General features: G+C 42.9%; 1 protein-coding gene across 3 annotated transcripts in view; it reads left to right on the top strand.

Annotated features, from left to right (window-relative positions):
- Far2 (fatty acyl-CoA reductase 2) overlaps positions 1-24206 on the top strand; it is a 116955-nt gene that overhangs the window by 8089 nt on the left and 84660 nt on the right. The window contains exon 1 of one of the 3 annotated variants that reach the window (XM_037203968.1): positions 7522-8151. The exons of the other annotated variants lie outside the window; for them this stretch is intronic. The gene's annotated coding sequence lies outside the window, so the exon portion shown is untranslated. Of the gene's footprint in view, positions 1-7521; positions 8152-24206 lie in introns of those variants that run through there. 3 annotated transcript variants of the gene reach the window in all.

The following is a 24206-nucleotide window of genomic DNA, read 5'->3' as shown; positions in this document are numbered from 1 at the left end:
CCTCCCACACTCGGCACTCCTTGGTTGCCTGTAGTTATTCCGAGGCTTCATAAGCTTCCACTATTTGTGTTAGCATATCTATGGGTATCTTCATTGCTCAGCCCATGTTTGGAAGGTAGAGTCATCATGTTGGTGAGAATTTATAGGTGTAAGCTTCTGACATTCCTAGGAGACACAATCTCAGTGAACTGGATCTGACCTGAAAGCCTCCTCCCTGAGGACCAGCTAACATGGTACCATAAGATACCATGCAAGCTTCCAAAGGAGAGAAGCAACCAACATTCTTACTCAACTATGATGCCCATAAACCATATCAATGACCAGCATGGCACACTGACCCTAAGGGTATAGTAGTGGCAAATATATATTAGTGGAAGGCAATATCTTTCTAATTGGATATGAGACCTACTCAACAAGAGGGAAATCACGCTTGGCACTGGAAACCGAGCCGACTGCCCAGGACTAGTGAAGTCATGAATCTTGGGGGAGAAACCACAGGCACTACTTTACTAAACCAGCATAATCCCTAACTGCATTCTAAATATCTGTCCTTATACTCACAGATAAATGTAGTCCTCATCCCTCATCAAGAGTACTGTTTTTGTTTTTATGACATTTTAACTTCCCAGACTTCTCCAAAGATGACCCCTAGTATAGCACAACAGAATCCTGAAGATGGGAAGGGTAGGTAAGGAATTCCTGGGGATTTGTTATGAAAAAGCAAAGATATCTGCTTATCCTCAGTAGAACCATTGTTAGGCCTGTAGCTTTACTGGATAAAAACAGGATAACCGCAGGTGGCAAAGCAAATACTCTGAGAACCAAGGGACCGGACAAAGTCATTGTGGAAATGCCCTGTGTTTTAGGTCATCTTTCTTAATGGTACATGGTTCATCATAGGTCACCGAAAGGAGGCATTCCACAAAAGTCAGCACAAGCCCAGGTTTATTGAGGTCGGGATGCTTGGAAATTAGGAATACCATTAAATTATGTGTCCAGTTCCAATATACTTAAAACTACCTGTGCAGTTATGCCAGCAATTCAAGGAAACCTACAGCAGTCTCTGGTGTTTATTTCCCTCAACCAAAATGATCGAGCGCCTTTATTGTTGTTTCACCAGCAACTGGCGCTTGTCAATCTCTCTCCTCGGAGGGATTATGCCTTTGCCTCTTCCTTTTTCCTCTGCCGCGATTTGGGTCCAGTTCTGCCCAGGCAGCAGCTGTACCAGTGCTACTGGGTGTCTGTAAGATCACAGGATCTTTGTGCTTTGGATAAATTTAGGTCTCGGATTCTCTTAGGATGGAACAATTTTTTTTTTTTTCAAATTGAATTTCCATGAGTCCCTATTACCCTGTATCACACCCTCTTGCCTACAATACATAGCACACACTGCACATGGCTTGTCTTAGCTAATAATATTCACACCCCGAAAAGTAGATTGTTTGAGGACCGTATCTTATATTTGGCTCAATTCTCTTATCTTATAGAAAAGAAAAGCCTGTCCATTTAATGCATGTGCATGTAGACTACAAAGGAAATCTTGTGACTCCAGAAGACAGGAGCACTCCACCCCATTCAGATATTTATTCTTTGGTAATATTTACTAAATATTTACTGTGAGTCAGACAAGCTCCTTAGCTCTGCATTCATGGTGAACGAGTTGTAGAACCTGCCCTCAAGCATTAGTGCCCTCTGGTTTTGAGACATGCTAGTCATCAGTATAAAAACACAGAATGCTGGTAGAACCTTACCTACTCTTCTTCAGCCTCCTGCCTAGCATGCATAACATGCTGGTTTGACCCCTAGTGCTGCCCAAAGTGTAGTGGCAGAGATGGAGGCAGTATATCAGGAGTTCAGGGTCATCGCTGGCCACATGCATAGTTGGAGCCCCACCTAGGCTACATGAGACTCTGTTTACAAATCAACAAAAGGACATGATGGAAGGTGAGCTAAAATGCAATATGAGAAATTCCATCGGGAAGAATTCTCTTTTACACCCGAACAGATTCTGGTGGTTAATTTGCCTGGGTTCCCGTCCTCTTATCTACTCTTCCCCAGTCTCCTTTTTCTCCAAATCTGACTGACTAATACCTCATATTCTCCAACTTCCCCCTTCATGTCTGTCTTTAAAGATAAGCACAGAAACCCTCTGTGTCTATAAGTAATTTTCTACTAATAGTGATGGGAAAAGTGAGAGAGGAAGGACAAAATTAATGCCTGTGGGGAAGTCACAAAGCTTCTGGAATGGTGCCTTTGCACACTGGCAGAGGGTGAGCACTTAGAAGCTGCCCAGTGAGAGGACAAAGGGAACTCTATTACCTGAAGTCAGCCTTCTACACTTCTGGAGACTAAACAAAAACAAATCCTCTGCCTTAAACATCCTTTCCTATATGGGCATCTGTGAAAGTTTGTTAGTATAGTCTTAGAAGTCTTCCTCTATAAGCTAGGAGACAACTGCTTCAGGAGCTTTGAGTGAACAGATGTGCACTGGCAATACAAGGCCATGGGAGTATTTTCATCATCATTAGAGGCAGTCCACCTGCTTGAAGTATATCCCACCTAGTTCATGAGGTGTAATCAGCAATTGCCCATGTCACCCTCTTCCTTCCCCATGCTGTCATGTAGACAGTCAAAGCCTGGGTGGGGCAGCTAGTCCACAAAGGACAGCTGTGTTCACCTTCATTGCTGACACCTACAGCCATTTTCTGGTTTCCAAAGCCTCCATCTAGATAGGCCTTGGTTTCCCCTACAAAGGGATATTTACACCAAAATTCCTGGGTTGAAGCCAGCTGCTTCTTCCTCCTCTTTTAATTCCACCTCTGCCCCTTCCCCACTGGGCTTTGGTGTCAATAAGCCCTGTTCCCACACTCATTGTGGTGTATCATTGATACACACTGGCGTGAACTTCTCAAAGCTGCTTGGCAGCCTCCCCGTTCAAGCCTCAGGAAGGGAGGCAGTGATTATAAGTGGTCTTGAGTAGAGGCTCAAAAGGGAGGCTGGGGGAGGATGGAGAGGACTCCAGGCTCAGCCAGAGATTGGAGAGTTGTGCACATGGAAGCTGTTGAGGAGGCAGCATGGTTCAGCTTGTGACCACCACCAAGTGTGGTCAATGTCATGGAGGTGTCAGTGGGCACGAATTGATCTCTAATAGTTGGAAGGAAAGTAGCAGAAAAGATTTAAAGTGTGCTTCTCCTGAGGTTAAAAAAAAAAAAAAAAAAGCAGTACTCTGCATTTTCTTACAAAACTGTTGCCAGCTGCTGCTCAGGGCCAACACCTATGGCCACTCGTCATATTACCAGAGCAGGAAGTGTGTCCTGGTTCCCCTTGCTTTCGTGGTGCTGGCTTGTGAAAGACAGAAGTGATTACCACAAAGATAGACTTACCAAACGCTGCCAAGGTTATCTCCTGTGTGTTCCACGTTTGAGGCCATTAACTGTTGACCTGTCCTAAGTCACGATGCGGCCTCAAACTCATGATGGTTATGGTCCATCACCCTGGTGGCACATTTCACAGAAAGGAAGGAGTGGGGCTATCAGTGACTGCTGGCTAAATGCACCCCTAATGCTCAGAAAACATTCGCCAAGTACATGTCACTGTGTTACAAAAGCATTAGCCCTAGAGATCCCATATTACACACATGTGATGACTAAAACCCATGAAGTGTTAAGTACAGTTACAAGACAGACACTACTATTAGAATGCAGCCATTGTTGAAGCACAACTTCACAGAAGAGAGAGACTTCCAACTTAAAAATCTACCTTGAGAGTTCTAGCATGAAGGATGCCTAGGTTATTAAAACACACCAAATATATTTGGATACTATGATCATATTTACCTTTAATGTAGCTCCCTGTTTCCATGAAAACTTACTCTATGTTCAGTTCTAATGAACCAACTTCTCATGGATAGAGCTATGGGTTTCTTCTTATAAGAGTTTTGAAAATAATCATACTAGTAGATAAAAATGTGGAACTTGGAAGAAGAAAACTAGCTCTGAGGTTAGTCTCCTTGACAAGCCCGTACTTTTAGATTGTCAGAATTCTGCTGCTGTGATATGTGATGGGAAAGGAAATAAGGAAGGGAGGGAGAGAGAGAGAGAGAGAGAGAGAGAGAGAGAGAGAGAGAGAGAGAGAGAGAGAGAGAGAGGAAGATGCACACCTTTAATATTAGCACTAGGGAGGCAGGGGCTAGAAGATTTCTGTGAGTTTGAGGCCAGCCTGTTTTACATAGTGGGTTCCAGGAGAGCCAGGGCTATGTAAAGAGACCCTGTCTTAAAAAAAAAAAACAAAAAAACAAAAACGAAGAGTTGAGAATTATCAACTGTGCAAAGTGCCCTAGGTGCTGTCATATAGAAGAAACAGAAAGCTTTCTCATTACTGACAGTAACTGGATGACTTCAGTGTCTTTCAGTGAGCAAACTGGTCAGATCATAGAACATGGCAAGAGCAGAGAGAGGTGAACTAGTGCATGCCTGCTAGTGCTCAGCTTACTTTCTCCACACGTTTTTGTTGTTGTTTCTGAGACAGGGTTTCTCTATGTTGTTTTTGGAGCCTGTCCTAGAACTCACTCTGTAGACCAGGCTGGCCTCGAACTCACAGAGATCTGCCTGCCTCTGCCTCCTGAGTGCTGGAATTAAAGGCGTGCGCCACCATGGCCCAGCACACTTTCTCCATTCTTAAACAGTCCAGGGGTCCAGGCAATGGTGCCACCCACAGTGGGCAAGTCTTCCCACATCGTTTAATGTAATCAAGACAGTTCCCCACCGACACGTGCGCAGCCTAGCCTGACACAGGAAATGACTCATTGGGACTCTTTTCCAAAGTGATTATAGACTGTGTCAAGTTGGCAATCATCACAGTCCCTGACCTTGTCCTCAACCAGTCACTAAAATGTCTTCTTTCCTCAGTTTGATTGGTAAATGATAACCACACATTTTATATCCCAAAGTTATTGTGAGAAAAGACTAAAGTGTGTACATGAAATGCATTAAGCTTGTTAATGTAAGAGTTGCTGGTGTGAGTAGGAAGTGGAACTGAGGGTGGGTGAAGGTTTGTGTGTTTGCGCGCGCGTGCACACACACACACACACATGCTCTACGCAGATAACAACCACATAACCTCATGCTTCACAATCCTCCCCATTGTGACTGTGTTTTGCACTCCTTGGAGGACTTTTATGTGCACCCCAGAATATGAGTCAGGGTAGTCTTCCTTGACCATGATGCCAACACAGACTTCTGCTTTCTCTCCCAAACGAAATCTGTTTGCTGTCAGCTGTGACTATTCCTTGATGGTTGGTTTTCAGCTCCATTACATTCCCACTCCTGAGAGTACCCTGACAGCAAGTTCCAGAGATCCCCAGCACTGCAACCTTACATCTCTGCCCATTTTTATTTTGAGCACTAAAGATTCCTATTTTTGGAAATCTACATGAAAGGACAGCCCTCATCTCAGCACCATTCTCACGGTGTTCTATGAAATCTCTAAATCTGACAGTCACACTTGTGCAAGGACACTATTTTCAGACGTTTCTTTCTCACTCTGTTCTAGGTCACATACTGTCATTCATCTGACTCCTCAATACACACATAAACACATAGGCAAACACACCTCTCTCAGAACCGGGATCTTCCTATTGATCTTAGCCCCACCCCCACCCCCACCCCCACCACGCCTCTGTGTAGCCTACATTGTGAATCCTTCTTTAATGAGGACCCTATTCTTTTCCATTCATTCTCTCTAAATTCGGATGTTTTAAGATTTATTAACTTGCATGTGTGTATGCCTGTGTGCGTTTACACACAACACATAAGAGCAGGTATTGTTAGAAGTCAGAAGATGTCAGATCCACTGGAGCTAGATTAGATGAGTGAGCTCCTGCTACAGGAGCTGGGACCCGAACCCTGACCCTCTGCAAAGGAGTGTTGTGTATCTGCAGAGCTATTGCTACAGCCCCTGAATTTGGATCTTGCCAACCATCTGTATTCTCTGCTCCCACTTCATAGAAACAGTTGGGTGTTACTAGACAAAAACAGATGAATATTCATTGGAGACTGAGACAGTGTAAACACATCTTTATCCTCAGATGGACTTTAGGCTGCTGTCAGCTTCTTCGCCGGTTTCTGGCATGTTTCACATCTAGTTTGGAGAAGTTATACAGACATGTACCCATCTCCAAGCTTCCTTTATCCTCAGCTCTACTGGCAATATGGGATGCGTCCCACCCTCCATGGAAGCAGAGAGCTATGGCAGGTTCTGTTTAGTCCACACATTTATTCGGCTCCCCCATCACCCACTACTTCTTTTCCTTCTTATTTGAGAGAAGAAAGTTACCTCCTCCAGTCCAAGATTGACATTTCTCTTGTTTCCTAAAGGTTGTGTATGTGCGTATGTGTGTGTATGTGTATGAGAGAGGGGGAGGGGGAGAAAGGGGGAGGGGGAGAGAGAGGGAAGGGGAGAGGAAGGGAGGGAGAGAGAAGGCAGAAGACAATTTCAAGTGTTATTTTTCAGGAGCCTCCCATCATGTTTTGTTTTTTGTTTTTTTTTTTTTTTTCAATACAGTTCTCTCACAGCCTAGAACTTTAAGTGTGCTAGTTTCTAGCCAGCAAGCCCCAAAGATCAACCTGGCTCTGCTTTCCCAGCACAGGGATTACAAGCATGCACCACTGCCCTCAGATTCTTACTCTGTGCTCTGGAAATCAAACCCAAGTCCTTGTACAAGGCAATGATTGAGCTCTCTCCCAGCCCATCTCTCCCCAGCCATCTCTCCCCAGCCATCTCTCCCCAGTCCATCTCTCCCCAGCCATCTCTCCCCAGCCATCTCTCCCCAGCCATCTCTCCCCAGCCATCTCTCCCCAGCCCATCTCTCCCCAGCCCATCTCTCCCCAGCCATCTCTCCCCAGCCATCTCTCCCCAGCCATCTCTCCCCAGCCATCTCTCCCCAGCCCATCTCTCCCAGCCATCTCTCCCCAGCCATCTCTCCCCAGCCATCTCTCCCCAGCCCATCTCTCCCCAGCCATCTCTCCCCAGCCATCTCTCCCCAGCCCATCTCTCCCCAGCCATCTCTCCCCAGCCCATCTCTGTCCAGCCATCTCTCCCCAGCCCATCTCTCCCCAGCCCATCTCTGTCCAGCCCATCTCTGTCCAGCCATCTCTCCACAGCCCATCTCTCCCCAGCCATCTCTGTCCAGCCATCTCTCCCCAGCCCATCTCTCCTATAATTTTATTCTGAGATTCAGCAGAACCTCAGCTACTTACTCTTCCCCCTTCTATCTTGTCTATTCATCTCAATGTATAAACTCTTACATCTCATTTTACTAACAAATGACTTTCCACACACCTTTGTATCCTTTTATTCTTCTGTTGTTACCACCCCACCCCACACCACTTTTCCTCCTGTAGCTGAATTCTCCCAGAGGTGATTTCCTCTGGTTGTTTTGATTAAGTCATCTGTTCACAGAGTTGTCAAATAAATACTACATTCAAAATACAGCCTATGAATTATTCTAACACTTAACATGCTGATTTATTTAGTGACTTTCCTCTACATTGACATGTGTTGACTTACTCAATAAGGACATTTACTGTAGATGAGTAAGGGAGCCTGATGTGTGGCTGTAGCCTGTGACCGGAGATAGTCAGCTTGCACACGGTTAAACTTCTTTTAGAGAGCAAGGTCTGCTGGGATAGTGCTGGAAACTGGGTGACTAACGCAGAGTTCTTGAAGAGGTGACGCATCACAAAGTCGGAATCCACAAGTAGTTCTTTATGTAAGATTCCAGAAAGTACCAGAAGGTAGGATCCTGATAATTGGGTCAGTGAAGAGCAAACATAGATGTTGGGGAAGTCCCCTCCTCTGATCCTGGCTTAAGGCCAGACCTCCCAGGAGTTGGTGAACTTTGGTTCAGCTCTACGGGAGGAAAGAGTGGTTAGATGTGCCCTGGATTGGTGGAGGAAAAGTACTGTGATTGAAAATACTGTGAGGGGACAAGAGGACCTTCGGCTACTGGCAGGTGACCCTGGGGGTGTCCGGGTCATCCACTTCTGGACACGGAGAACAGGATCCTGATGATGAAGTGGCCACCAGAGACTCCCATCTTCAACCAGAGATTGTCTTAATGTCTCAGAAGCTCGGGTCAGGACTGAACAAATAGTAAGTCATCTTGATTAAAAACAATGGGATTTCCATGTTCACCCAACTGAAATCCTAGAGTGAAAATTAAAAAATGAAACAAAATCCCAAAATGTAAAATCTAGCTAACCATGGCAACTGGAACTTTTAAATGATGGAAATTTCAAACAGGGCTTCCTAATGCTTCTTTGTCAGCTCTGAAACTGCTAAACACAGGAGGTCACTGGTTTTAAACTTTTCTAATCTTATGTGTATGAGTGTTTTTGCCTGCATGCATGCCTTCTGTGTACTACCTGCATGAAATGCGCAAGAAAGTGAGAGGAACACATTGGATCCCCTGGAACTGGAGTTATAGGCAGTTGTGAGCTGCCATGTGGGAGCTAGGAACCAAACCAGTGTCCTCTAGAAGAATGGCCAGTGCTCTTAAGTGCTGTGTCCCATCTCCAGCCCTGAGATAATTGTTTAATATCTTCATCTCTAAAATATCTCTCAACTACTGTTTCCCTATATGAAGGTTTGAGGGGAAGCTTAGCAAATTTGTTTAAAAGGAAGGTTTGATTCCCATTAGATAAAAAGATTTTGGGGCTTCAGTAACAGCAAAGCAGATTACTATTACAGGAAGGAGTCCAGGTCCAGGGTGGGAGGGCAGTTCCATGAGTAAACCCCTCGCCACACAATCATGAAAACCTAAGCCCCCATGAATTAAAAAATGGGCATGGCAGTGCACACTTGTAATCCCAGTGTCGGGGAGGTGAAAACAGTTATCTTGTAGAGCTTTCTTGGTCAGTCACTCTAGCCAAATCAGTGAACTCCAAGTTCAGTGAGAAACCTTGTCTCAAAAAACTAGGTAGAGAGAAGCTGAGGACACCTGTTGTTGACCTCTGGCTGCTACATGTATGTGTGGTATGTGTGTGTGGGCGGGGGTGTGCACACGTGTGTGCATTAAATACATGCCCACAGAATAAATTTTTAAAGGAGGAAATCCTTTTGTTTTAATTTTGCACTCTGATGTGTCTCTCAGAGTCACCTGACATTACACCCTTTGAAGCTCAGAAATCAGAATTCCAGCTGAGTTTAAACATGAACAGTGAAACACATCATTCACCAGAGGCAATAACTGGGAACAGTTTGGTGTAGTTTGCCTCATGTTTCTCACACTTGAAAAGAGAAAACTCTTTGAGGGAAAAATAACTATTTTCATGTAGAGAAAATAAAGTATAGGTGGTCTAGCTAAGGACCCGCCTAGAAGCTGAAGTCAGAATGCTGAACTACCCTGCTTCCCAGATGTCACCACCATGTCTGAGGACATTGCAGTGAACACATTCCACATGCCACAGACATGCTGGGTCCATGAGAAAACTACTGGCCACACAAGCATGAGGTCGCTGAGACTGTTCATCTGACGTGTAACCACTGAGCTGGGTTGCACTCTACCTTCCCTGCTCTGCGTCCATTTGGGCTGTTTTTACCCAAGAGAATGTAACGGAAAACAATGGTAGAGAAAGGGCACATAGGGAGAGGGGGAAAGAGGCAGGAGAAGATTGAGTTTGCATAAATCACATTAATATTTTTTCAAAAATACAAATGATAGGTTTGGCTATGGAAGGGGCAAAAACTATTTGTTATTATTAGTATTTTTGAGGTTTTATTTATTTATTTATTTTTTTGAGACATGGTTCCTCTGTGTAGCTTTGCACCTTTCCTGGATCTAGCTCTGTAGACAAGGCTGGCCTCGAACTCACAGAGATCCGCCTGGCTCTGCCTCCCGAGTGCTGGGATTGAAGGCCTGCACCACCACCGCCCGGCTATTATTAGTATTATTATTTTTCCTCAGTTCTGGGGCTTGAACCCAGAACCTGTGCAAGCATAGCAAGTGCTCTTCTCCACTGAGTATCTTCAATCTTTAAAATTGTATTCTTGAACAAACTACCAGAGATCCCATTTAGCCATGCTAACCTCTTATTCTTCCTTAGCCAAGTTTTGCAAGATTGACAGGTAGCCTGTTTTATCTCACCAAATGAAGCAACAGTCTATCTTTCCTGGAACAGAGACCTTCTGAAACTAGTGACCTTATTCTACTGACCCAGGCCAAGAGCCCGAGGATCTTTGTGAGTGATGCAGCAGTGAGTGAGCCAAACCATTTAGAGAAGGAACTAGAGGCCTTTGGTATGAGCTGACCCAAATCTCACTCACCATATTCCAGCTGCATTGAATCTGGGTGAGGGAGCCAGGATGAGGCCTGCTGAATAAACCCCAATAATCTTCTGTAGATTATTGCTCTGTGCAAATGAGCCATCTGGCTGTGGCCATGGCCTTCACAAGAGCTTTGTAAAGTATTCTATCCTACTCTCTGTCTTTACTAAAACAGACTATTGCACAAATGTCTTTGTGGGCAAATGAGGACAGACTCTGCCCAGGCACTGCTTACCCCAGATCCATTGGTAATTTTTAGGCTGAAAACTGGGATGTGGAAGACATATGTAGTTTTCTAGCAGCCATTGTAGGAGGCCGATGGAGGAGGAGCTGCCTAGAGTTTTCTTCTACACATAGAAACTTCACAAGGCATAGAAACAATAAACGTGGCTTCTGGGAGGGACACAAGAGTGCAACTGTTGCACCTAGTTCTACTATCACCAGTTCACACGTGTGTATACTGGGTTTCACAGGACATTGTGGTCCTCACATCACAGATACACCATGTACAGTCATCATCTTTGAACTGCAAACCAAACACAACAAGCCTGAAACATTCAATAGTGCTTTCTCTCCAGAAGACAGATCTTCACTATGAGCAAGAGCCACGAAGGGAAGAAGGAAGCCAGGAGTGACAGTATACATCTGTGTTCCTATTCACTCATTGTTTTAGGAACCCTGCAAACAGTTGCCAGCACCTTCCATGATGCAGGCTGAAGGTCTAACCAGACTTCCTAACCTTCTGATAGTGATTCAGGCTCTGTGAGGACTTCCGGAGAGAGGTACTTGATCTAGGGAACCACGCCTTTCTTCAATCCCCAAGATGTCCTTAAACTTGCATGAATATTTAATGAGGAGATCCACCCATCTGCCTGCCCATTAACACCATTAATACTCACAAAATATCCAGGGCTATAATCCATCCATTCATCTACTCACCAACTCCACTTATAGCCATGAAATACAAAGGGTTGCAAATGTTGGAACTTCCAGAGAAAGCATATGTGTTTTCCCTCTTACTAATCCTGTGCATAGGAAGAGGATTATGCCACTGCCATACTTCTGGTGTGGGAGAGGGAAGAAAGTACTTGTTCTAATATTCCAGGCATTATATGTGTCTTTGTATCTGTGTGTATATGCATATGTGAATATGTATATTCATATATATATGTGTCTGTGTGTAAATGTGTATATGTATGCATGTGTATTGTGTGGATGGGTGTGTATGTGAATATATATGTGTGTATGAATATATATGAATGAATATGATGTGTATGTATGTATATGTGAACGTATGTATGTCTATGTCTATATATGTATGTATGTGAATGTGTGTATATGTATGTGTATATGTGAACATGTGTATGTGTAAGTATATGTGTATCTGTGTATATATGTGAATGTATGTGTGCATATGTGTGTATATGTGTATGTATGTGTATTTATGAGTGTATATATGAATGTATATATGTATAAAATTGTGTATGTGGGTGTATATGAGTATATGTGTGGGGGTAGGCGTGTATGCAAATGTGTGTATGCATATATGTGTATGTGGGGAATGGGGGTATATATGTATGTGTGTATGTGTATATGTGTGTATATAGTATATGTATGTATATGAGGGGTAGGAGTGTATGTGAATATGTGTGAATATATGTATACATATATGCATGTGCTTGTTTTTTGTTTACTTGCCTTGAGAGAAAGGAGTCTTTTAAAGTTTGTATTTAAAAATCATTTGCTGAAATTAAATTTTCTACAGTTAAGAGTATGCTCTGTGTACTCATTCACACCTGTAAATCCAGCATTCAGGGGACCAAGGCAGGGCAATAGCTGTAACTTCCAGGTCAACCTAGGGTACAGTGTGAGACCCTGTCTCAAAAATCAAACTGATCTTGGATACACACATAGTGTTTTTAAGTATTACATATTTTCATTATTTCTCATGAGCTGAAGTGGAGTAGAGTTCCTCCAGAATAATGTCTTATCAACAACACCCACGTTTATCTTATTACTATTCATATCAAGTACTAAAGGCACAGCACTTTCACTTTGAACAGCTAACTTAACTCCAGAGCCTACACCAGCTCAACATTTTCGAGGAAACTCTATAGAGAAATATGTCCTAACATGAACTAGTACAGAGATTTGAAAAGTGGTAAAGATGATGGCCAATGCCATTGTGAATGTACTGAGTTAACTGTGCACCCTAAGGTGATATTTTATGGCATAAGAATTGACCTCAAATATCTATACCAGTACAAAGGTCAAAATATCTCCAAGAGGCAAATCCTCCTCTGTAAGGACCTTATGTAACTCCACCAGGATAATTACCTATCCAGGGCACAGAAATCAATTTGAATCTGCAGTCCTGGGGGAGATCAGGTCAGGCTTAGAGTAAAGACGCTGTGGGCAAGTTAAGCTGTTTCCACCTCTTTGCACTCTGCTTGCGGCCAGGGAGCTGTGTCTCTGGGCCTGTTTTCACACTGCCTGAAATTATCCACACAGGCCAGAGACCCATGGTGAAGGTTAATTTGCCATCTTTGGAGAGGAAGATTTTTAACCTTGGTTGACATTTTCTGCTTTCTTCCTCCAGGCCTCAAAGTTTACGATGCTCAGTTAAAACCCTCTCCCAGCTTTTAAAGCCCTTTCCTCTGGGTTAAATCCTCAGTGCAAGTAGAAAAGGAGTGATGCCAACCCAGCCAACACCCTACAGTTTACTCTGTCCTCTTTCTCCAAGCCTTGGAAGCTCATCCCCAAATGTGATTCTCAACTATCCTTATCTTTCGGTCTCTGGTTTCCACCTTTTTGCAATATCCCTATTTTCTACCTCATTTAGTAGGTTTCTAACCCATATACAGCCATACTATATACTATCACATAATGGAACTTTTCACTTCCCTTCCTACGTACATAATAATTCCATCAGAGCTGGGATAATGAGAATGCTCACACATTTATCTCATTTGTTTTTTGTCTGTACAAAGGCTGGTTTAGTGCATTCCTCTTGAGTTATACTGTGTCAGAGGCCCATTTGAATCTTAGAACTTTGGCTTTAACAGTTGGATCTGATGTATTTGAAGTGCGGATTTTACTGAGAAACTGGGGCCATCTCATATGGTGGTAGCTGACTTGATGTCACAGCCCTTATTATGGAGGCCTTCCCATTTCGCTCACATCCTTTTCTCACAGATCCTATCTGAGGGAAGATCAGTCAGCACACACAGTGCTGAAGAGCAGGAACCACCAGTGTGGGCACCAGAGGACCAAAGACGCTCAAGGTCAAGCTCTCCTGCAGCCTCAGTTTCCCCTTAGCTAAAATATCTGCTTTGCATAGTTTTTCAGTTCCTAACTATATGAAGTTATATAGTAATTTCTTATCCTGGTAGCATAATTCCCTGCCCTTACAAACTCCTGTTACATTGTGTTAAATGTTGTATGGATGGATCTCAAATGAATGATATATTCCACACCTCATCATTGCTGACATTAAATAACACTAGGCATTTTTACCAACCCCCCACATTTCCTTCCCTTCTTGTTGGACCCCCTAGTTCTCTCCCAAATAATCTCCTCTTTCATGTCACATGCATTCCATTATCCTGTCTTCCTCCCATAATCCCCCTTCTACACTCAATGTCGTGTGTGTGTGTGTGTGTGTGTGTGTGTGTGTGTGTGTGTGTGTAAAATGCGTATAGGTATATAATTTGGGCAATCAAATTTAAGTCTGAAATATATATATATATATATATATATATATATTTAAATCTAGTTTTCATCTATTAGAGTAAAACATACAATATTTGTCTTTCTGAGTCTGGCTTATTTTATCTATACAATTATTCCAAGTTCTGTCCATCTTCTTGTTAATGTCCTGACTTCATTCTTCTTTATACCTGAGTAAAGTTCTGACGTGCACATGAGCTCATTTTCTTTTTCCATCCATGTGTTGATGGACTTTGATGCTGGCCCATATTTTGGTTATTAAATAATAACATATTAACCCTATATATAAAAATAGTAATTTCAACATGCAGTTGATGTAAACTTCTTAGTGAGATGTTTGGTGGGTTTTTCAGTGTTAAAATTTTTGAAATCTGGTGTGCATTTACATTTGACAACACATTTCAGTTCAGATTGACAGCTGATGCTGTAGTTTTAGGAGAGCCTCTATGGTCCTCATGCTTCATGCCATAAGCATCAGGTGACAGCCACCAGATGGCCCTGAGTACTGTTCCTGTCACCATCACAGACAGAAGAGACTGACTGTTTTGCAGAAGGAGGTCGAAGCTGTGTTCATTAGAGCTGTGTCTCTTCTGAGCATTGAGAGCTTGCAAACTGACTTCTGTAAGGAGTCATTCGAGGGTGTTCTTTGTAGAAAGGAAGTTAAGCTGACCATTTTGTGATTTCAGGCTTGACTCAAAGAATATACAATCACATCTCCATTTGCCATAATCACTTTCCTCTCTCACACTGGGTGGGACCTGGACCCAGGCCTCCATGTGTCTTCTCAGAATCCCCAGACCCTTGTCCTTCTCAGAGCTGCTGTGCTTTGGAGCAGCGTTTGCCTAAATTTTTCTCTATGAAACTTGCACACATTGTCCCCGTATACCCTCCAGCAAACAGACATGCTCAAGTCATCACCCACCTTTATTGTCTGAGACTGAACCTTCCGATGGAGCCCAACCTATCCTGGAACTTGCTATGTGGCACAGGCTAGCCTCAAACGCATGATGAACCTCTCCATTTTAGCCTCCCCAGTGCTGGATTGCAGGCATCACAACAGGATTATGTGAGGCACCACACCTGGCCCATTTTTTTACAAAAATAATTTTATATCTTAGTTCTTTCTGGTACTTCTTCACATTAGATCAAATATAACTATTTACACACTTTTCTTCATTTCCTTAAAGCTTATCTGAAAAATGAAAACATTTGATTTGCGGTATTCTATAAGTCTCCCATAAATATATTTAATTTTCTATAAAAAATACCTTTAACATAAGAAATACCTATATATGTGTATGCATGTCTACATATACACATATAATATGTGTATTCCATTCAGACTTCAAATCTAAGATGTTAGAACTTTAAGTCTTTAAACATAACAAGTCACAGATATTTAAGTGGTCTGAGATATAAGCATCAGTGTACATTCCCAAATTATGGAGGAAAGGTGATCTTATCGCTAGTCTGAAAATCAGGGGTTTTTCTTGTGTCTATAAGGATGGTGTGTGTGTACATGTGTGGATGCATGTGGGAGGTGTGTGCACATGTGGGTGCATTCCTGTGGAGGTCAGAGGTTGACCCGGAGTGTTTTCCACACACACTCTCTATTTACTGGGCCAGCCTCTCTTGCTGCACACCAAGACTGAGGATTCTGCTAACCTAGCTATCCAGTTTGCCCAGGAACCCTTTGTCTCTGGCTGAGCTGAGATCACAGGCCAGCCATCACACCCAAACTGCTTTCCCGAGCTCTGAGGGTCTGAACTCAGGTCCGAACTCCTGCATAGTTGGTACTTCATCTACCAAGCCGCCTGCCTGGCCTCTTACGTGAAAACTTTACGGGAAACAACGTATTCTCTGTCTAGCAGGGATTTGGTGGTTTTGTCCTGAAGGAGATACGAGATGCTCTTTCTACCCGGGGGTGTCCTACAGCTGTGTTTCTTCTCAGTGCTGCCAATGGCGCCTCTCTCTGCTCTGTGTGTTTTCTAGTGAATTTGTTGTAAAAATCCACTTCACAAATACTTTAGACTCTGGCAAGTCAGTGGTTCTCTCACAGCTGCTAGGCTCTGCCTGTCACCGTTCTATGACAGCAGCTAAGATGATATGCAAATTAATGTGTTTAGCTGTGCTCCAACCAAATTCAGAACAGCAGGCTGGGGGCGGGATCTGGCCCCTGGGCTCAATCTTGCTGGCCCTTGTTCTACATATTTCAGACTGACTCACTTCACTTGACTTGATCCTGTCTTCTGGCAGCATTGTTTCATTGACCTTTGAATATAAAGAAGGCAAACCCAAGGATTCCTCATTCTGGCCTAGTAATGAAATGTATTTATTGTCTCTCGTGTTCTTCTGCTGAGTGTACCACATGAACTGTTTACATCTCTGCTTTTAAAGCATTCCATTTATTAAAGTACTAAAATGTATTCTGAGTTGACATTGTCATCATTTTATTATAATAGTTACATTAAGATTTCAGCCTGATTTTGGTCCAACTCCTGAATGTGTGTGTGTGTGTGCATACCTGTGTGTGTGTGTATATGTGTGTGCGCAAAAGGTCAACCATAAAGATCATTCCTCAAGAGCTATCTATTTTATTTCTTGAGACAAAGTCTCTCCTTGGGACTTGGGTTGCTCCACTTATGATGGTTGACCAGTAAGCCCAAGGATCCTCCTGTCCCCTACTTCTCCAGTGTTGAGATTACAGGGGTGTGTTACCACAACTGGCTTTTTATGAGTGCTAGTGATGGAACTTGGGTCTTCACACCTATATGACAAGCACTTTACCAACTAAGCCATCTCTCCAGACCTAGTTCCTGACTTTGAACCCTTAATTTTATATTTGTGTCCATTTGCAGAGTGGTAAACAACCCTGGATTTTCTAACTTGCACTGTTCTGACAGCTTTCTAATCTACCAAAGACTTGTGTCAAACACTACTCCATGAACATATAAGGATGCACCGGTGATTCTATAAACCAAAACCGACAGCTGCAATGTTGTGTGTGGTTGAGGTTGACCCCATGAGAAACTGAAATCATGATGAAAAGCTTCTGGTGGTTACAGTTAAATAATGCTCTTAAGATGCTCACATGATGTGCAATTGCACCATAGACAAGTGCTAAGAACAGGAAAGCTCAGAGGTCCTGATGTGCCTTCCCTGGTGCCATGTTCTCCACTGTGAGGCTGCTATAGGAAATGACCGAGATACGAGTGCTACGGGAACTCTGGCTGAAACTTGGCCTTGACATCTTTACTTGTTACCATGATGCAGCTTTTACAGGCAGTCACACTGAGGTGCCAGGGTGTTTGCAAGGGGCTTGGTTTTTCATTTTCAAAGACACTAACTTGAACTAAAGATCGTTTGAGGAGGAGAAAGGCAGTTCAGTTCATTCTTTTGGAGTCCCTAGCACTCTCAGCAACTGTGTTTACTTCCCAAAATTGGCTCGTCATTTCTTGACAAATGAGGTGATGAATTCTTGATTCCTAAGGAGACTACTCCTTTTTAAGGCTATGGTAGGCACACAGTTTATTAGAAAACTGGTCGACTGTGTGGCTTGATTATGGCTTTGGTAAAGCCTCTAGACAGACAGGTTCCTACAGTAAGAGTGATAAGTTTTTTGCATCCCAATAAGCCTCTCCACTGACACAGCAATCCAAATCAGACCAAATCAGACCGGATTAGAAAAGCCCAGGTTTAATGTGTGAAGTATTCCCAGGCAGCTCTCTGGCCCCCTCAGAGAGGAGATGGGGAAGAGACACTAGGAAACCACGTGTCTGTTTTCAGGGATGCAGCTTATATACCCTGTGGGAGTGGTCTTGAGCCTCTTGGGGGAGGAGCTGTGTTTGGCAGGCTTTGAAGGGGAAAGTTTGGGGAAAGAGATGGGGGAGGGGAGTTGAGGTGGATCTTCCACCAGAACAAAGAGAATAGAGGTGGCAAGTGAGAGACAACTACCATGGACTCTCACCTTCTCCATCACATCAGATGCAAAAATGAGTGAATTCTGTTTTGTTATATTTTTACAAATGAAGTAAATTAAATTGCCCTTTTTTACTGTGCAAATTTGAATGTTCTGAGTACAAAAATAAACCATCAGAAGTGCTGGGAAGGCGGCTCGGTAGTAGAGGGCTTGCCTAGCATGTGGGAGGCCCAGGATTCAACTCTTAGCAACACACACACACACAGAGACAAAGAGACAGAGAGACAGAGAGAGAATATTCAAGCTAGTAAAGTCTGAAGTTCCTCCAATATTTTTCAGGTCCTAAAACCCAAAGGACTCAAGAAGAATTACTTTAAAAAGAAAAGAAATCCACACCTATTCAGTACTTACTGGGTATCAGGCATGCCTTATGTGTACAGTCTCCTCCAGACTCTCCCAACTAGTTAGGAGCTGATAGAGCACCCATCCAATCTACTTCTGATAACTCCAAAACCCCAGTGGTCTCTAAACACCATCTGCCTGTTTTCAGATTCCAACTGAACAACCACATTTGTTATGTGTTTGACGATGGAGGTGTCTAAGTTTATTTAAGGGGTGAGGCAACAGTTTTATGGCAGTTGATGATGATCGGGAACTACTCTGACCAACATTAAAATGAAAGAGGAAATGGAAAGCAAAAAAAAAAAGGTCAAGACAAACACTTGGGCTTCTTCCTGGACACTGCTTTTGCATTTATAAACAAATGCACCTTGGGTTCCACATTGAGCACCTGAAGGGATTTCTTTTCACACCATGAGAACACGGCTAAAGGCACATCTTCAAACCAAGTCCTCGCCAGGCGCCTTGCTCTTGGACTCCTGAGCCTTTGGGACTGTGAGCATTATTTAATTTTGGTTATTTGGGAATGTTTGAAAAGAGATTTACTTTTAAATTGTGGTTAAAATTCTTTGTTTTGTTTTCTGAGACAAGCTCAAACAGGTAGTTTATATTCTCATACTTCTAGCTCTGCAAGTTTTGACTTTAACATTTATAGTGTGGCAGCAAAGCTGGCCTCACAGTACACTGATTTTTAAGACTATTTGGAGGAGCAATTTCAGGTTCACAGCAAAATTGAGTGAAAAGTACAGAAAGTTCCTACATCCAGGCTAGGGAGACACAGTCAATAAAGTGCTTGCTACACAAGGCAGAGGGCCTAAGCTCATGTCCCAGCACCCACACAGAAAGCTGGCATTATGTCTATAATTCCAGTGCTGTAGAAGCAGAGGTAGGTGGACTCCTGGAGTGCATTCAACCTAGACAAAATAGTGAGCTCCAAGTTCAGTGAAGAGAGGCTCTGCCTCAAAAATTAATATGGAAAGTGATTGGAAAAGGCACCCAAAGTCAGCTGTGTACACATAAGTGTATGCAAGCACACACATGTGCATGCAAAATAACACACACAACACATACATATACACATGCATGCACACACACACACACACACACACACACACACACACACTTGCAGTGGAGTTTGTACTGGTGTTGGACACATATTAATGGCATGTGTCCTCCATTATAGTAGCCTACAGAGTAATCCCACCAGCCCAAAGTCCTCCATGCTTTTTTGTGTTCTCTCCCTGATCCAGTCCAGACACTGATCTTTTCCTGCCCCCCAGAGTTTTGCCTTAGGCAGTGTCACTAGCTAGACACACAGAGTTTGGTCTCTGTTACTGGCTTCCTTTTCTTTTTCATACTCTGGTATCTTTCCTCCAAATCTTTTCCTGGCTTGGAAGCTCATTCCTTTTTAGTGAGGAATTCTCTTTAATCTAGATATACCACAGTCTGTTTATCTATCCCTCCAATGAAGGTTTTCCTGACTACTGTTGAGTTGGAGCAATGACGAATATTTGAATATTTGTGCACAGGTTTGAGTTTGTATGTATTTTCAATCCCTTTGAGTAAACACAAGGGTTCTTATGGATGATCTATCAAGACTATGTTGAATTCTGTAGGAAACCACCAGAGGGTCTTCTCAAGTCCCTGTTCCACATGTGCTGCCTGACCAATGCCTGAGAGTTCCTGTTGCCCCTGGTTTTTATGGTGGTTTGTGGAGTGGCTGAGGTGAAGGCTGGAATACATGATAAGAAATGACAGCTGGTGAAAAAGAACACCTGGCCTTTCTTATCAGCCTGCCCTGACAGAGAGGAGGAGAGGGAGAGGGAGAAACCTGGCTGCAGTCAGACACCAAAAGCTAGAGTCAATGTGCAGGGTCTATATGAAAAAGATAATTTGGCTAATATGCACAGAGGAAAAGAAAAAGCAGCTGGTGCTCCGAACCTGGATCACGGGAGGCATGTTTCCCAAAGTCAAATCTCTTATAGATCATGAGTCCCTGTGACTTCCAGAAGACCAGGGTTGTTTTTTAAAATGTATTTATTTTATTTTATGTGTATGAATGTTTCGCCTGTGTATGTTAACTGTACTACATGCATGCCTGGTGTCTGAAGAAGCCAGAAGAGGGCATTGGACCTTCTGGAACTGGAGTTAAAGATAGTTGTGAACCACCATGTAGGTGCTGGGAACTGAACCTCAGTACTCTGTAAGAACAGCCAGTGCTTTTAACTGCTGAGCCATCTCTCCAGCCCCCAAAACCTAGGTTTTGTGTTTATTTTTCATCACTTTGTGGGAAAGCTTTATAAAGTCTTGATTCTTCTGTTCGACTTTTTCTTTACACCTTCTTTGGCAGCAGAGACTTCAGTGGATTTCCTCACACTTTTCACCTGGGAATTAATACATCTGTTTGGTGGTTCCCCCGAGTATCTAATCCTATCCGCTGGGGGTACAGCCAGCCTGTCTGGATAGTGCTCCACCATCTATAACCACTTTCAAGTTTGTACTAAACTAAATGGCAGTCAGTATTCCTTATTACTACAAAGATCCATCCTGCATATCACACAACACTGAGACTGGCCTCGTGCTATCTCTTAAAGGGGAATAATATGCATTTGGGAAATATAGAGGGAAAAAACAAAGAAATATGGAAAAAGCTATGGATACATTAATAATAAAGAGTTATGTCTTAGGTATTTTCTTTAATTGCTGTGAAGAGAAACCATGACCATGGCAACTCTTATAATGGAAAACACTTAATTGGGGCTGGCTTACAATTCAGAGGTTTAGTCCAATATCATCCTAGTGGGAAGAATGGTGGCATGCAGGTAGACATGGTGCTGGAGATGGTAGCTGGGAGTTCTACATCTGGATTGGCAGCAGGAAAAGAGAGCTACAGTGGCCTGACTTAAGCATTTGAAACCTCACAGCCCACCCACAGTGACACACTTCCCAACAGTGCCACTCCCTGGTGACCAGCATTCAAATCTATGAGCTTATTGGGTCCATTCCTATTCAAAGCACCATAAGGTAATACCAAGATCAATTCAGAATGCCTGTGACCAACTCTTCTATGGATCTACAGAGGATCTAATACAAGAACACACTCAAAGAGCAGCAGGAAAAGTTGGGAAGACAATTGAAAAAAAAGCTTTTCCAAAAGGGTACCATGGAAATCCCCAAACAATCCAGGCTGTTGCCAAAGCAATAGGTTGTTCTCCACAAACTGACAGCAAGGCCCTATTGCTGAAGATAACATTTACATGACTCATTCAACATGGAGAGGTAGAGCTGGTGCCTCCATAGAACCTTTACCCCTATGTTCTAGTGTTTTTGGTATGGGCAGCTGCTTTGCAGGCTGCCAAAAGAGAAGCAGATACACCAACCCAGACACAAGAACTTTGATCTACAATGCTGTCCCCCCTCAAGATATGCTAGTGCAAAAAGCTTGTGGGAGTAACTAACCAATATTTGATTTGACCTATGACCCACTCCATGAGATAGAACCCATACCCAGTACTACTTGGGTGGCCAACAACCAGAAATTAAATAGCCCAGGTACCTAGGGTAAAATCAAACACTACTGGTCAAAAAAAAAAAAAGACAAAAAAAGGGGTAACAATAAACCGATATTCTGCTATACTCATAAACCAGTGCCTTACTCAGCCAGCATCAAAATCAAAGAAGCATTCTCCTACAGAAGATGGGAACAAATACAGAAACCCACAGTCAGACATTGCAAAGAAGGAACACACAGCTTTAATTAGGAAGTCTCCATTAAATCCCTCCAGTCAGAGCTCTGGAACCCTGTCAAAGAGGAGGCAAAAAGAGTGTAAGAGCCAGAGGAAATGGATGAGCCCAGGAGAACAAGCACTCTGAATCAACTGAGCAAGGCTCATATGAACTCATAGAGAAGGAGCAAGCACAGGGCCTACACGGGTCTGCACCAGATCCTCTGTGAGTCTGTTATGGCTCTCCAATGTGTGAATGGGTGGATCTCTGGTTTTTGTGCCTGCTCTTGGGCTATTTTCCTTCTGTTGTTTTGTCTTGTCCAACTTTGGTGTGAGGGTTTTTGTTTTATCTTATTACATTTCATTTTATTGAGGAAAGAAAAAAAATTTCCAAAATCCAAGATCCAGAGAGGAAAGCTTCCCATTAAAGGCCCCATTTGAAAGTATTTAATCTTTAAGTCTGCTTTTAAGTAGACTTCGCCAGTTAGGTGAGTGATTCTTGCTGTGTTTGGTATCATAAGTCAATTAAGGATTGATGGACTTCCTTGGTGGAGAGAAAACTCACATAAAGGAATGTTTTCAATTGACCTGAACTGTTCACTAAGACTTAAACACGCAAGACTTGTTTAAGGAGTGAGGGGTTTTGTCACAGTCTGGCTCCTTACAAGACCCATTCCCTGGTGTTGACCACCTTTTTCATTCCCGTTTACCTCTAATGGGTCCTGAGTTTCTTTACTCAAATAGCACCTGATTTCTTAAACTGAAATATTAAGACGTGTGGTTGTATTTCTAGGACCAGACTGAGAGTGTCTCTTAGCCATGCTCCCAAGAGTCAGATATGCAGACAAAGTTAATAGCAGCATTTGAGTGATTTACCCTGTGTGGGTACAGAAAAAGCAGTTAATCCTCCAACAATTTGACAATATGGACTTTAATCTCATTCTGTTGATAAACTAAGATTTAGGAGGGCTAAGTACCTAGCCTAAGTATTTATTAAGCAACTCTTTAAGTGTCTGACACTATGTAAGAGAATCCAAGTGAAGCAAATTGTGGCCTCGGTAAATTTTTACAAGCTATTGTAGGGAATATAAATGCCATTCCAGCCGGGCGGTGGTGGCGCACGCCTTTAATCCCAGCACTCGGGAGGCAGAGCCAGGCGGATCTCTGTGAGTTCGAGGCCAGCCTGGGCTACCAAGTGAGTTCCAGGAAAGGCGCAAAGCTACACAGAGAAACCCTGTCTCGAAAAAACCAAAAAAAATAAAAAAAATAAAAATAAAAAATAAAAAATAAATGCCATTCCATGGGTAAAGTGTTTCCTGTATAAACCTGAAGACCTGAGCTCAGATCCTCAGCACCCATGTAAAAGGTGAGCAAGGTAGCACATGTCTATGACCCACCACTGGGGAAGACAAAGACAGGTGGATCTTGGGGTCTCTGACCATTCAGTCTAGCCAAGATGGCAATTTCTAGGTTCAGTGAGAGTTCTTGTCTCAAAAAATTAGGTGGAAAATGATAAAGATACCCTAAGTCAATCTCTAGCTTCCACATACACACACATAGATGAGCAGAACTTCACACATGTGCATACACACGCGTGCACGCACACACACATACACTATACAAAATAAAATACACAAATTTGGAATGCCAGCACTCAAGAGACATTTCAAGATCACCCTCAGTTATATAGTGAGTTTCAGGCCAGCCTGAGCTACATGAGGACCTGCGTCAAAAAATAAAACAAAAACAAGCCAAAACAAAATTTGATATTTTTAAAATATCTGTTTGAGATTATAAAATCAATATTCAGACTTATGATTTTATTATAAACCCCAACCTAATGATTCAGAGGTCTGGCCTCCTCCCAAACTCTGGGTGCTGACTTAAGAAATGAGGCAACCATGACACCTAAGCAAGGAACATACCCTAGACACTTGAACTTGAGACAAAGCAAAGACCTGTGCATAAAACAATAACATGTAAGAATCACAGACTCGTTTCCTGATTTGTCTGTGTAGGATGATGAACACAGCTTTCTGTGGCATTAAATGTGCAATCAATGCATCCGTCTCCACTTTCACTGTGGTGTCAATTATCCCGTGGCTAACTAC

The sequence above is a fragment of the Peromyscus leucopus genome, chromosome 3 (assembly GCF_004664715.2).
Source record: "Peromyscus leucopus breed LL Stock chromosome 3, UCI_PerLeu_2.1, whole genome shotgun sequence".
Lineage (NCBI taxonomy): Eukaryota > Metazoa > Chordata > Mammalia > Rodentia > Cricetidae > Peromyscus > Peromyscus leucopus.
Note: the sequence above shows the minus strand (reverse complement) of the source record. Positions and strands in the feature narration are given on the sequence as shown.